The 11,769-nt window shown below is 55.2% G+C and overlaps 1 long non-coding RNA gene across 1 annotated transcript; it reads left to right on the top strand.

Annotated features, from left to right (window-relative positions):
* The first annotated feature begins 219 nt into the window (after positions 1–219).
* Positions 220–992, top strand: LOC123089525 (uncharacterized). The gene is made up of 3 exons (XR_006442320.1): positions 220–445; positions 544–718; positions 820–992. It is a non-coding gene; the product is annotated as an uncharacterized lncRNA (long non-coding RNA).
* The last annotated feature ends 10,777 nt before the right edge of the window (positions 993–11,769 follow it).

Here is an 11,769-nt window from a genome sequence, read left to right as displayed (position 1 = left end):
CTAACTATACATGTTATAAACGGGCATGTACCGATAGCACGTTATCAATTAATAAAATTTTGTTTTATGACAATCAATTCCAAATCCTAATTTTCCTAATGCATCGATCTTTGCCTTTTTTAAGTAGTTATTTTGATATGGAGGGTTTAGCCACGAAAATCATCCCTCCATCGTCGGCTGCATCCCTCACCCACGTCGCTGTTGCAGGATCTTCATCCGTCATCTTGAGCAATTGGGGCGGCGATGCGGGCGAGCTTCACGATAGTGGGGAGGACCAGGCCGCGGTGAAGGCAGGTCATGCGCTCCTCACGCTCCACGAACGGAACCTGCGCACGGAGGCGGTAGCGCGGGGTGGCAGCCGGCAATGAGGCGGCCGCGCTACGTGACGAGCTACGGGTCCCCCTTTGTGATGTTTTGGCATCGCTCCTTCATCGCACATCCTCAGGTTCCTCTTGCCCTTCCCTTCCTCTGTCCTCCTCTCCCATCTCTATGCTTTCACGTGCATCCAGTTTTGATTCCTCGTGTGATATATACCAAACATAGGTACGTCAATTCACTTCCTTCCCTTCCCTTCGTCCCTCGGTCCCACGCTCGTGGCGCTGAAGTGGTGGCAACAGGCGATGGCGGTGGTGTCGCTGATGGCGGCGAGGACAGCATGTGGCAGCTCCCGAAGCATGAACACGACCGCACCTCGGGCCTGCCGTCTGCCAAGATATGGGTGAGTTCTCGTGCTGCCAACCATAAACCCTCATGTCCTACAAATTCCTCAAACCCTACCGTCTTGATCCCGTCCACGCTCTGATCCAAAGGACGATGCAGCTCTGGCCGATTGACAATGGAGGTTTGGGATCCTTCCTCTCAGCACCCACTCCTGGAAGAATCATCGGTGCGCCACGCCGATTGAACCCCGTCGAGATCACTCGCCAAGATTGCTATTCTGAAGTTTATTGTAAAGAAAGTGAAGAGTGAGACAAGATCCGTTTATTTTCAACCGTTTATTTTCAACCGGTTTATTTCCATCAAATTACCCCCACCCCCACGCCCACCCACCGAAACGCGCCCAGCGAACCGGGGAGAGATCCATTGATTTGGCTAAGGTAGGAAAGAATCTATTATTTGTTTGCTAAAGCAAATTGCATTAATGGGAGAGATCCGTTGATTTGGCTAAGGTAGGAAAGAATCTATTATTTGTTTGCTAAAGCAAATTGCATTAATGAAAGAGATCCGTTGATTTGGCTAAGATAGGAAAGAATCTATTATTTGTTTTCTAAAGAAAATTGCATTAATGAGAGAGATTTGTTGATTTGGCTAAGATAAGCGGTTTTGAGTAAAGTTATCTTTACTGTAGACATATAATGACAATTAATCAAGTATCAACATCATTGCATGCTTATTGTGTGGAATGTGTGTCCCAATGTTGACAGAAGGTATAAAAAGATTGTCTTGGAATTATTATTGTCTTGGGAAGATATTGCCCTGAATTCTCATTTCTCATCAGAAATTTAGTATCCATTTTCTTTGATCTTATTTGCAACATGTACAAGTCAGTAATAATCTAAGGGGGTGCCCTACCGGAGAAGATTATGATAGTTGGACAAGAAACTTGGTACTGTCGTGTAAGGTAAAGGTAGGAGAAATAGGAGATAAAAGCATGCATGGTGGGCGAAGGAAGTCGAATGTCGCATGGTAGCTCAGACATGGAGTGTGGAAGAAAGACAATGACGAGATGTATGTATCTACTAGATCATGACCATGAGATATCATCCCATAGAAATGACCTTTGACTCTCATGTCACATGAATTTTCTCTTTGTATATATATATTTGTTAATCCGTGGCAACGCACGGACACTTAGCTAGTATATGATAACATCTAGGGCGTTTTATGATTCACGTGATATGTGGGCGGCCGCGTATAGCGAGGCGTGCGACATGAGTCGCCGTTGGACATCCGCGTCTCTGAGGCGTCCCGGCGCGGAACCGCCGTCTGTCGGTCGGCAAGAAGGCATGTGCCAGCGTGCCCAGGGGGCGCCCGTCAGACGCCTCACCGTCCCATGGTCGCCGGCTTGACACCTGATCTTGGCGCCGACGCCGTCTTCGTCATCGTGGACAACTATGCAAACACGCTCTATATCTGGAAGCGTCGCCCGGTCGATGCCTCGATGGTTATCTCTGTTGTGGCGATATGATGGTGTACTCGACTTTGACAGTCGTGGTCTTCGGGCTCTCGACCCTGCGGTGCTTCCGCCGACGGTAATGAGTATGCAGGTCCTGTACTCCTGCCCACAGCGCCGTCACCCACGACACGGCAGTGCACTTGACGAAACCGCCGCCACCGCTCCCACCCATGTCCAAGCACCACCAGAGGCATAGCCCGGCGTCTTTATTTCTCCTCCAATCCCCTGTTGCGGATGGTTGCCAAATGCCAACCTTGACGCGCCCCCCTCAGAGGTCTCGGCGGCCAAACTCCGCCCAAGCTGGGCCAGTAAGTAGACTTGGTTGGTTCGCTGCTTGAGGCCTTACGGAATTGGAGAGGGTGCTAAAGGAGGTTGGAGCCGAGGAGCAGCGAGAAGACGAAGACCTGAAATACGACGGGATGAGGCCACCGAGGACGCGGCGAGCGGGCGGCTATGGGAAACGGAGCACCCAACTGGAGGAGCTGCGGCAGCATGGGCTGCAGGGGACACGCGTGGTGCTAGGCTGTGGCGTGCCCCAGCCGTCGTCTTTGTGGCATGGAGATGGACCGCACAACGGGATGAAGAGATGCCGAGGACATGGTGCAGGCGTGCAGCGCCGGATACAGGTGCAGGGAGGGATTAGAGGTACCATACTATTTATAGAAACACAATCGCTCTAGAAAAATCGAATCAAGCAGCTTCGAGTAAGCTCGGGCAAGAACGATTTGAGCGACGTGGAGAGCCAACACCACATGCAGAATTGCATGTGTAAACACGTAGTCACATCTCCTGTCAATCAACATTCATGCAGCAGCCGACAATACACGGAAACTTGCAGCCCGCACAGCAAAAAATGCTAAACCAACCAAACCAAGCTGCACACACGTTCAAAAAATTTCAAATGAAAACCTGAATACACAACACATTTGTACACAGCCAGGTACCAAAATAATACCACGTGCCAGATTCAAACCTCAGTGAGTCACTTTCATCCAAATGGCTAAACCTGAAGGCAAAAACTTTGCCTGGAATAGAGACTTGGGTGTTCAATTCTTGCTATCACTGGGAATTATCTTAAATCAAATCAAAGAAAGGAGATAGGTGAACACAAGTGCACAAGACTAGAACGAAAGTTTGTAAAATTAAATGTCGACGCCTCGTATCATGCAGATGATGGATGGGGTGCAACAGTTGCTGTCTTGCGTGATGAGAAGGAAAGATTCATAGCAGCCCAATGCAAATTCATCCACCATGCTGCGGATGTAATGACTATGGAAGCCACAGTCACGAGGGATGGATTAATCTTGAAAAATACAATGGGGTTCAATCGAGTAGAGGCTGAATCCGATTCTCTGAATGTGGTTGTCGGCGTTTTGGGAACGGGGTTTTCAGACTTGCCTGCCTGCGGCCCGCGGTGTGACTGAGCCAGCGGGCCGTACGACCCATCTTCATCAACAAAGCGCCCAAGATCCTCGCGAGGCGGACGACGCAAGACCTCCTCTGGAGTGGCCTAGCCAGGCAGGCTCACGAGGAGTGGAGATATCAAGGTGAGGCGAACCTCACGAGGCTCTCGTGACGTGAGCCGTGACGATCGACACCAGGCGAGCGCCAGGCGGGCGCCAGCGCGCACAACGTCTTTGTTTCCTCTTTGGTGCAAAGGGGGCAAGCGCAACCACGGAGTACCGATGCCTCAGACAAAGGTTGTCATTTCTATGCAACAAGACCAAGACCATGGACTGCAAGACGGAGATCATCGTGGAGCCCAGAATAGCGTCACCACCAGAACTTTGTGCAGGCGAAGACTACTTTTATCGGGATAGCTTGTACTAGTTGTCCCCCTTCAAATTAACCCATCATTGTTGACTTCCTTCCCGCTCGATATTTGGGAAGAGGACCAGGGCCTCTATAAATAGGTCTAGCCACCACCATAGTAGGGGATGAGATGACCTGATCGGATCTTAGCTCGAGAAAGACCAGCCCCACACACACAAACTCACCGAGCTCAAGAACGCCTCAACCTCAGGAGGCCGTTCTTCCCTTGTATTGTTCATCATCAGCCCAAGAGGCAATCCACCACCACCAAACTGGAGTAGGGTATTACACCGCAACGGTGGCCTGAACCAGTATAAATCCCGTGTCTTTCTATGTTGTGAGTTTGTCGAGTTCGTCCGCAAGATCTTAGCGAGCTATAGCGTAGATCAGTTGGAGGGAAAGACTTCGCGCGCACCCCAGTGTTCGAACCTTAAGGGTTTGCAGGAACAACACATCCCGACATTTGGCGCGCCAAGTGTGGGTGCGCTGTAGCTTCCCTTCCATCAACTCGTCGCTCCGTCGTCTCCATGTCGGATGCTCGCCGCGCTCGAGCTGAGCATCGGGCCGCCCTTGCCGCCCGCGTCGCTCAGACGGCTCCCGTCGGCGGGCTGCCTCGTCGTTCTCCGTCCCCGCCGCCAACACTGCCACCGGCCCGGTGGGAAACAAGCAGCAGGCGTCCTCGCAACATCCTTCGGTGCGGCAGGACGGCCGCACCGCTACTCCATCACTCACCCTTGCTGATTCTTCTCTCACGCGCACCGCGCTCCCATGGAGGCACGGGTCGCGCTCATCGCGGCGAACGAGCTCCTGCATTACCGCCCCGTCAACGACGTCTATTAGGAGTGGCTCGACCGCGTCGCCGAGCTTGTCCGTGCGGTGGGGGGCTCTCTGGCACCGTCCCACTCTGTGCCTCCCCCTCAGCAGGCCGCGGGCGACGGGGCACATGGCGTGCCTCCTCCACCTCGGCCCCAAGACGGTGCCTTGGCACCAAGGCGCGCGCCACCGCGGCGTGATCCGCCGCGCCCGGCACCCGCGTGTGAAGAAAGGAGCTGCCAAGAAATCCCACGGCCGCGAGAAGCTGCACCAGCGCTCCCCGCGCCACCTCGTCAAGACCGCGTGCCGCTTGTAGTGGCACAGCGCGGACCTCGCCAAGACCAAGCTCCGCCCCCGAAGCGGGCCCCGGCAACCACGGCAGGCTGCCGTGCCTTCACCCCTGAGCTACGTAGCGTTGCCTGGCCAGACAAGTTCAAGCCAGATCTGCCTCCTCGGTACGATGGCACCGCCGACCCCGCGGAGTTCCTACAGCTCTATGAGTTGAGCATCGAAGCGGCCAACGGCGACGAAAAAGTCATGGCGAACTGGTTTCCTATGGCTCTCAAGGATGGGGCCCACTCCTGGCTCCTGAACCTACAACACGGCTCGATCTCCTCCTAAGACGAGATGCGCGACCGCTTCGTCGCCAACTTCCAGGGCACTCGTGACCGCCCACCGGTCGCGGGCGACCTACGCCGCATCAAGCAACAGCCAGGAGAGACCCTCCAGAAGTACATCCAGCGCTTCAACAGCACCCGCCTCAAGATCCCCAAGGTCACGGACGAGGCCATCATCTCCGCGTTTTCCAACGGCGTCCGCAATGTCAAGATGAAGGAAGAGCTGGCTATCCATGAGGAGTTGTGCACATCTCAGGAGCTGTTCAACCTGGCGACCAGGTGCCCAAGAGCTGAGGAGGGGCGCCTCTCTCTCCTTGAGCTGCCAGCCACAGGAGTGGAGAAAAAGAAGGCCAAGGCCAAGGACGTGAAGCGCAAAGAGGCAGTAGTGCTCGCAGCAGAGCCTGACACCAATCAAGGCAGAGATCAGCCCGAGTAATCCAAGAACGGCCGCCCATTCTGCGCCTTCCACAACCTGAACACCCACAACACCAGTGACTGTCAAGAGCTCAGAGCCATTCAGGAAGGACGCTTCGGCTGATGCCTGATGACCCACAAGTATAGGGGATCTATCGTAGTCCTTTCGATAAGTAAGAGTGTCGAACCCAATGAGGAGCAGAAGGAAATGATAAGCGGTTTTCAGCAAGGTAATCTCTGCAAGTACTGAAATAAGTGGTAATAGATAGTTTTGTGATAGAATAAATTGTAACGAGCAACAAGTAACAAAAGTAAATAAAGTGCAGCAAGGTGGCTCAATCCTTTTGTAGCAAAGGACAAGCCGGAACAAACTATTATAATAGGAAAAGCGCTCCCGAGGACACATGGGAATATCGTCAAGCTAGTTTTCATCACGTTCATATGATTCGCGTTCGATACTTTGATAATTTGATATGTGGGTGGACCGGTGCTTTGGTGCTGTTCTTACTTGAACAAGCATCCCACTTATGATTAACCTCTATTGCAAGCATCCGCAACTACAACAAAAGTATTAAGGTAAACCTAACCATATTATGAAACATATGGATCCAAATCAGCCCCTTACGAAGCAACGCATAAACTAGGGTTTAAAGTTCTGTCACTCTAGCAACCCATCATCTACTTATTACTTCCCAATGCCTTCCTCTAGGCCTAAATAATGGTGAATTGTTATGTAGTCGACGTTCACATAACACCACTAGAGGCTAGACAACATACATCTTATCAAAATATCAAACGAATACCAAATTCACATGACTACTCATAGCAAGACTTCTCCCTTGTCCTCAGGAACGAACGTAATTACTCACAAAGCATATTCATGTTCATAATCAGAGGGGTAATAATATGCATATAGGATCTGAACATATGATCTTCCACCAATTAAACCAACTAGCATCAACTACAAGGAGTAATCAACACTACTAGCAACCTACTAGCACCAATCCCGGACTTTGAGACAAGAATTGGATAAAAGAGATGAACTAGGGTTTGGAGATGAGATGGTGCTGGTGAAGATGTTGATGGAGATTGCCCTCTCCCGATGAGAGGAGCGTTGGTGATGACGATGGTGATGATTTCCCCCTCCGGGAGGGAAGTATCCCCGGCAGAACAGCTCTGCCGGAGCTCTAGATTGGATCCGCCAAGGTTCCGCCTCGTGGCGGCGGAGTCTCGTCCCGAAAAGTTCCTCCCTATTTTTTCATTGAAAGACCTCATATAGGAGAAGATGGGCATCGGAAAGCCACCAGGGGGGCCCACGAGGTAGGGGGCGCGCCCTAGGGGGGGGCACCCCCACCCTCGTGAGCAGGGTGTGGGCTCCCTGGCCTTCATCTTTGGCGTGGATTTTTCTTTATTTCTTTTAAGACGTTTCGTGGAGTTTCTCAGGACTTTTGGAGTTGTGCAGAATAGGTCTCTAATATTTGCTCCTTTTCTAGACCAGAATTCCAGCTGCCGGCATTCTCCCTCTTTATGTAAACCTTGTAAAATAAGAGAGAATAGCCATAAGTATTGTGACATAAAGTGAAATAACAGTCCATAATGCAATAAATATCGATATAAAAGCATGATGCAAAATGGACGTATCAACGCCCCGAGCGCAACCATCGGGGCTACGGCCGCGGAGGAGGACGCGGAGGCGGATGCTGGGACGACCGTGGCCCGCGCCAGGAGTGGCGTGACCGGCCTCGTGAGGACCGCTGACAGGACCAACCTCGCGAGAGCGCCTGGAGGGACCCGCCTCGTGAGGATCGTCCCCAGGGCAACGCTGGTATTCCCCCGTTGCCGCCGCCAAGGAGGAACGACGACCACCACCTGGACGAGGGGGCTGGGGGCTTCCAGGAGCCGCGCGCAGTCGCTTGCATCTTGGGCGGTGCTCAGGCCCCAGCCTCTCAGCGCATCTTCAAACAGTTCGCTCGCGAGGTGAACGCGGCGCTTCCCAAGCTCGAGGCCACGCGCCCGCTCCGGTGGTCCCAATGCGCCATCACCTTCAGCTCGGCCAACCAGCTCAAGTGCGCAGCCACCGTTGGCACACTCCCTATGTTGTGCTCCCCAGTCATCAGCAATGTGCAAGTCACCAAGACTATCATCAACGGCGGTGCAGGGCTCAACGTCCTATCCGCCGACACGTTCGACAACCTCCAAGTGCCCTACGAGCAGCTCCAGCCAACCAAGCCTTTCTCAGGAGTGACTCACGGTTCCACCACACCAATAGGGCAAGTCCGCCTGCCTGTCACCTTCGGGGAGCGCAAGAATTACCGCACCGAGCTCATCGACTTCGACGTCACGCACATCCGCCTGCCGTACAATGCCATCCTCGGGTATCCAGCCCTGGCAAAGTTCATGGCAGTCACTCACCACGGCTACAACGTTCTCAAGATGCCAGGAAGCGGGGGGATCATCACGGTCCCATGTGAAGAAAGGGATGTGGTGTGCTCCCTTGAGCGTGCCTTCCAAGCCGCGGCAATCAACAACCCTGACAGCAGAAGTGAATGCCATCCGGAGACCATTCCCAAGAAGAAGCTACCGCGCCGTGCATGACCCCAAGAAGATGGCCTCGCATCAGGAGCCTCATCAGGATCGGCGCCCGCTCCAGGGGTGCCTCCCTCCACCGCATAGGAAAGTGCGCCTGGCTCCCTCCTCAGGCAAGGCTCAGGGGCTCTCCTCTGGAGGGCCTCAGACCTTGCCAATCTCACGAGGGAGGCGCTTGGGCACCACTTGGAAGCGTGCTTCATGGCCCGTGTTCCTTAGGAGAGTGTGGGGCAAGGAGTGCCCACCACCCAGGAGTTCATCACCAAGACCACCCAAGAGGTACAAGACGTAAGAGCCATGCGTGGCGATAGCCGCTCACAGAGTGTGGCTCACCACCCAGGCGAGGGTGCTGAGCTGCGCGCCTGCATTGACATCCCAGGGCTCAACAGGGCCACATCTCAGGAACGCTTCTGGCCATCACGCGTGGTCGCTATGAGGGTCCACCACACAGCTTCGTTCGCATGCCCTTCGGCTTGCCGAGCGTGGCATCGGCCCATCGGCGCAATGCGCGGCAAGTCCTGGCGGCTCAGGAGGCCAGGTTCCACGCCGTTCTAGAGGAGATGTCGACGGCCTTCAGGGAACCTCCTGAGCTCCCAGAGCCTCCCGAGGCTCAGGGTCCCGGTGGCTCATGAGGAGTCATTCCTTCAACGCGTGGCTTCGGCTGCACCAGCTCTACTACGTCTACAGACCCAGGTGACATCTTCCAAGTTCATTTAAGCTGGGAGCGCCCCTCGGGCCGCACTATTCCCAGGCCACGTGGGTCCGTCCTTGTGGCATGTATCCTTTCTTCTTATGTTTCTAAGCTTACCTCGCTGGGGGCACCCCTCGGGCTGCATCATCCCCACTTCGCTTGGGCCAGACCCAGTGGCATGTACCTTCCTGCATTTATCCCAGACAATCTACTCTTCATGCTTAACCTGCCAACTGCTATCACCTGTTTGATCACCGCCCGCCACGGGTCCATTCACCCCATGCAATTTGCTTGCATGTTGAAAGGGGGGATCCTGAGCATCGCGACTCAGGAGCTCTTACTGGCTCTCCAGCCCTCACCCCCTGGCCGTGACCACGACATCGCGACCTGGCATACCAGCGGCGGCTGAGCTCGCTCGAGGGCCGGGACCTGAGAACATAGAGTGCTTGCATCTAACCGCCTTGAAGGGACATACAGTCACCAAGACTCAAGACCAGGCGCAACCCGCCTTGAGGTAGGGCCTCGTGAGTCCCGCGGTGGCTCCTCCCGGAGGGGCCCCCATCCCTCGCCCAAGTCTAAGCTCCATGCTCCGCGCTGCCTACCGACACTGCCGAGGAGCGGCTATGCCCGTGCACAAGCGAAAGCACTATGCTCCGCGCTGGTGATAAACAACTGAGGGCGACCCCACGGTCGTACCAACCTCAGGGAGCCCAGAGCTCAGCGCCCAGCCTCACCATGATGCCTCCCCTTGGGAGAGTCGCGCGAGGGGGCTGGGCACGGGGGCTACGCTCGGGTCATGCCCAAGTGCACGCGACCCAACCAGGTCCCCCGGACCTGGGCGTCACGTGCCCCTCCCGAGGCCTCGGCGAGGGCAGATATGGAAATTGTTTGAATGTCAAGGGGGACTCCTGAGCAGTGCGACTCAGGAGCCTAAATGGTCACGTAGCCCCTCACTCCTTGGTCCGTCCTGGTCTCCGATCTGCCCAACGGCGGTTGAGGTATGCGCGGGGCCGGGCTCTGCCGACGTAGAACATTAATCTATTCTCACAAACTCTCCCTATATGATGTTCGCACGTCAAGGGGGACTCCTGAGCATCGCGACTCAGGAGCCTAACTGGTCACGTAGCCCCTCACTCCTTGGACCGTCCTGGTCTCCGGTCGGCCAAACGGCGGTTGAGGTATGCGCGGGGCTGGGCTCTGTCGACGCAGAACAAGGCAAATAAGGAAGGAAAATGCAGAATCTCAAAGCAAATATTACAAGCATACTCTTCTCACAATACCAAATGAAAAGTCTAAACGCCTCCACGAGGCCTGATGTATGTCACAGGAATGAAACAAGGAGAATAGCTGCAGGTCACCCCTGGATATCGCCATCGCCTGCAAAAGGAGCTCCCCTGTGGGCGACGATGCCCTCACCTTCGCCACCAGCCGCAGGATCCGCGGCATCACCAGACAGAGGATCGGAGACAAAGCCACGGAACTTCCCCAGCAAAGCCTCTGCTTGACCTTGAACGGCTACCGCGGTGGTTTTCATAGAGATCTTCGGCCACAGGCTCCAGCAGCTCGTCAAGCTGGGCGTTGGAGTCACGGGGGTGCAGATGGCTGAGGACGCGTGTAAGTGTGGCTGAAGACAGAACATGAACTTCCGCCTCTGCCATGGGACCGCGGCCCTCAACGACCTCCTCAAGTGCCTTCACCACGAGAGGAAGCAGCTGGGCGGGGCCGTCCTCGTCAGTGTCCTGCGGCTTCTCTAGGCCATGCTTGTAGAGCGTCCTCAGTGCCTTTCGAGATCTCCTCTCGAGATCGGCGAAGGCCACACGGTCTTCGGCCAGGACCCGCGCCTTGGCATTGAGATCGGCCTCCTTCGCCCCATCTTTTGCTCCAGCTCCTCCAACCGGTTGCACTCGGCAACCTGCCTCTTCCCCAGCTCTGCCAGCTCAGTTTCACGGTTCTTGACGGCTTCCTCCCGGGCCTTCATCTCCTTCTCCTCTGCTTCGCAGCGGGGTGCCTCTTCGGCGTGATTATCGCGCAGGCTCTGCAGCTCGCCCTCCAGTGCTTGGCAGTGGTCACGGGCGGCCTTGGCTTCTTTCAGCGCCGCCTCACGATCGGCTGCAGCACCGACGACTCCTTCCTTCTCTCTCGGAAGCCGCAACAGCCTGGCCCAGCGCCGCGCGTACTTCTAGGTCAGAATGAAGCCAGCCGGAGGCCAACTCTAGACGCCCGGCCACCAGGCGTGGGTCAGCTCTCAAGAGATCCGCATGCAGTTGGGTCATCTTTGAAAGGGCACGCTCCAAGACAGCAGCAGGAGCGGCAGAACCGAGGAGTGGAGGCGCAACAGTAGGAGGAAGCGACATCATCACCAGGGCTTGGGAGACCGCGGGTTCCGGAGCAGCTAGGACCTCATCAGCCGTGCCAAGTACCGGCACCTCCGGAGCCAGCGGGGCCATGGGGGCTGACCCCATGCGACGGAGCTCCTCTTGGCCCCGCGAAGACGACCGGGCTGGGGAGGCACGGGCGATGTTGCATCCTTGCTCTGTGGAGGGAGGCACATCTACCTTACCCTCCTTCCTCTTCTTCGCCGAAGATGTCGGCCTTACCAACCAAAGGCGAGCGTCAGAAAAACAAGCATCTGCACGGACCAAGTGAAGTTTGAAACACCT

The sequence above is a fragment of the Triticum aestivum genome, chromosome 1A, assembly GCF_018294505.1.
Source record: "Triticum aestivum cultivar Chinese Spring chromosome 1A, IWGSC CS RefSeq v2.1, whole genome shotgun sequence".
Lineage (NCBI taxonomy): Eukaryota > Viridiplantae > Streptophyta > Magnoliopsida > Poales > Poaceae > Triticum > Triticum aestivum.
Note: the sequence above shows the minus strand (reverse complement) of the source record. Positions and strands in the feature narration are given on the sequence as shown.